Raw genomic sequence first — 2,975 nt, 5'->3', positions numbered from 1 at the left:
GACTTGAATACCATAGAAAACCTCTGGGATGAGCTGCAACGTCGAGTCAGAGACAACCACCCCCTCCAGGAGACACGCAGCAACTGTTTCAGGGGATGCCTCAGAGAGTGTTCACCAACCTCATGAACTCGATGAGGAGCCGGTGTACTGAGTGCCAGGACAATCATGGTGGACGTACTCATTATTGAAATCATCTGAACTGTTTTGTTTTTGTTGCAGTCAGAAGTTAAAATAATTTCGAAACCGCTTAACAATTTTTGGGATTTCGGATTTTAACCCCTACCCAACTCAATTAACTTTTCAAGCAAGTTAAAATGGAATAATTTAATTTTCTTTTTTGGTACTTGCTATACACATGTTGATTAAAATGTATACCAAATTTCATTGCGTGTTGAAGTTTGATTTCGAAGTTATACACTTTTTTTCAAATGTTCCTTAATTTTTGTTGACTAGTTTATATGAACCAAAGTTGGCACAGATAAATGTAAACACCTTAGAAACCTGGTAGGTGCAAAAAAATCAATTTTCTACATTTTAAATGGTTACGCTGTGTGATGCGAAGGTTCATTACAACATTTTTGTCGTGATGAAACCTCGTAGTCAGCCGGCGGGAGGGTTGCCAGGTTTCATCGGGACAGAGTTTGAGGGTTGCGAGTTTTCTCGCAGCCTGTTTGGTTGCAGTATGCGTCTGTTGTTTGGAATGCCACAAAGTGATATAAAGATGTTTTATCAAGACCAATTAGTTAACCGTTAGATTTCCGGTCAACTAAAGTCAAATAAATGTGTGTTACCTGCAGAATGTGGGTTTAAATCCTCAAACGGATTAGCGATTTGTGCAATCTGTTTCAATATAAATTGCCAGAATTAGATCTGGTTACTTCCATTTCATTTTTAAAAAGCACAAATGAATAGTATATCTCTGCAATATGGTCTCTGGTTGCACTGTAGATGGTTTTCACAATCGTAAGAAATAGATCTAGATCAAAAGAATATTATATAGACATGTTTTCAGAGTTTTAATGCGTCAGTCCATGACAAAATTTATTAAGAAAACAATGTAATACACACACACACACACACACACATACACACACACACACACACACGCACGCACACACACACACACACACGCACACACACACACACACACACACACACACACACACACACACACTCACACACGCACACACACACACGCACACACACACACACACACACACACAAACGCACACCACAATATGCTCAATATGCTTTGAAAAACGAATGGAGGATGTCAATCAAACAAAAGGTGGTGGGTCGTGAATACTAAAGGGGGAAATTATGAAAATACATAACGTACGTGCAGACAAAAAAAATGTTTTTTTAATCAAAAGATCAGTACGATGTCTGGGACTGGGGAAAAAATCATAATAAATAGCCATAAATGGTAACGGGTAAATTGTCATATAGTGATGACGTATTGGAAATAACAGATTCAAGTTCCTGCAGGTGATTGTAGGCCTACTCGGAGTGCTGGATTTTAAGACGTTCTGTGTTCTGTGGTGTAGTAGGATGGACCTCATGTTTCTGTTTCCTGCTTTCGGAACGTCTGCCCATTCATCACTAAAGTGTAGCTTGAACAAGATATCCATGCTTGGGGTGTACTTCAAACACCTGATGTCGGTGGCGACAGGATCACCCGTTTTTCTACCTGGTCTGATAGACTTGTAGCTTCCACACTTAGAATAATCCTTGAAGAATGTGTGATCCAAATATTTGTTTTGAGAAGTTTCTGGTTTTGCTCTTGCCATCCTGAAGAAATGGAGGTAGTGTAGGGAGACCTCGATACGTGCTCTTCGAAGTGATCTCTCAATGGTTGAGTGCACAGTCGACTTACATTTGTGTGTCCTTTGATCAACCATTTCTGTTAAGTTGTGCTACCATGTGTTGTTGAAAACACACTGAGAGAAACATTGGCTAGTGTGACATTTCTGTATTGGTAACCACAGCAGTCGCTGTCGATGATGGTTTTCTGGAAGTCCAGCTTTTCCTTCAGGAAATCCATTGGACAGGAAGCAAACTCATTTGCCATAAGTCCCCCTTCTGCTTCATGCCAAACGTAACAAGTAGTCTGTTGTGTGGCAGCGTTAAAGTTATGAACGACAAGCTTTATTTTGTAATATAGGGCTGATGCATTCTGTTTGGGTGTAAGAAGTACAGACTGAAGATCCATAGAAAGCAGGCGCCGATTTAGGTTCATCACTGGCGAGATATTTGGATGCTGGCTTCAGATTTGTCTCGTTCTTTTTCCTTGAGCGCTGCCACTTTTCTAGAAAGTGAGCATTCCAAACTTCCCCCGCAGGTTGCCCACTTCACGGAAAATTCCAAGGTCGAACATTTCTGTCTTTGGCATGAACAGAGACAGGCTATTCAGCCTGATTGTTTCATTGAGGGGGAGGGGGTCTGTTGAGAGGCTGCCTCCTTTGGTCTTGGCTTAATGGTGCATATCTTTTGTGGATATCTGAGTTCCTTTGATAATTGGTTCTTTTTTACACACTGGCACCTTATGACCATCTTTTTAAATGTGTATTTGAAGATATGCCCTCTCTGTTTAGTCTCTGAATGCCTCCTCTGAGGTTTGTCTATGTCCCCTAGTCCAATAAAGGGACATTTTTTCATCCCATGAGAGGACCACACAAAATCAAAATTAGAATGTCTGTCTTCCTCGAGAGCCCTTTACATTTCAGAGTTCAGCTCTTTCAATCACGCACACGAATGTTAAAGGAAGTCATTAATTTATGAAGCACTGATGTACGTGTGTGTATCATTAAGCAAAAATAAGATGAAAACAAAAACACCAAACAAACAAACAAATGAACAAACATGCACATGGATTTATGATGGAAGTCGTTTTATGAGGCATACATTATACATGTACGTGTGTGTATCAGTAGTGTAGAAATAGAGAGAGAGAAAAAAAGAAAAAGAAACAGAAA

General features: G+C 40.0%; 1 protein-coding gene across 2 annotated transcripts in view; it reads right to left on the bottom strand.

The window, feature by feature from the left end:
• Nucleotides 1–2,975, bottom strand: part of LOC101864280 (D-aspartate oxidase) — a 39,806-nt gene that overhangs the window by 26,505 nt on the left and 10,326 nt on the right. The window lies entirely within an intron of this gene.

Source organism: Aplysia californica, unplaced genomic scaffold, assembly GCF_000002075.1.
Source record: "Aplysia californica isolate F4 #8 unplaced genomic scaffold, AplCal3.0 scaffold00027, whole genome shotgun sequence".
NCBI classification, from domain to species: domain Eukaryota; kingdom Metazoa; phylum Mollusca; class Gastropoda; order Aplysiida; family Aplysiidae; genus Aplysia; species Aplysia californica.
The sequence above is the reverse complement of the archived record's forward strand: the minus strand, read 5'-3'. Positions and strand labels throughout refer to the sequence as shown.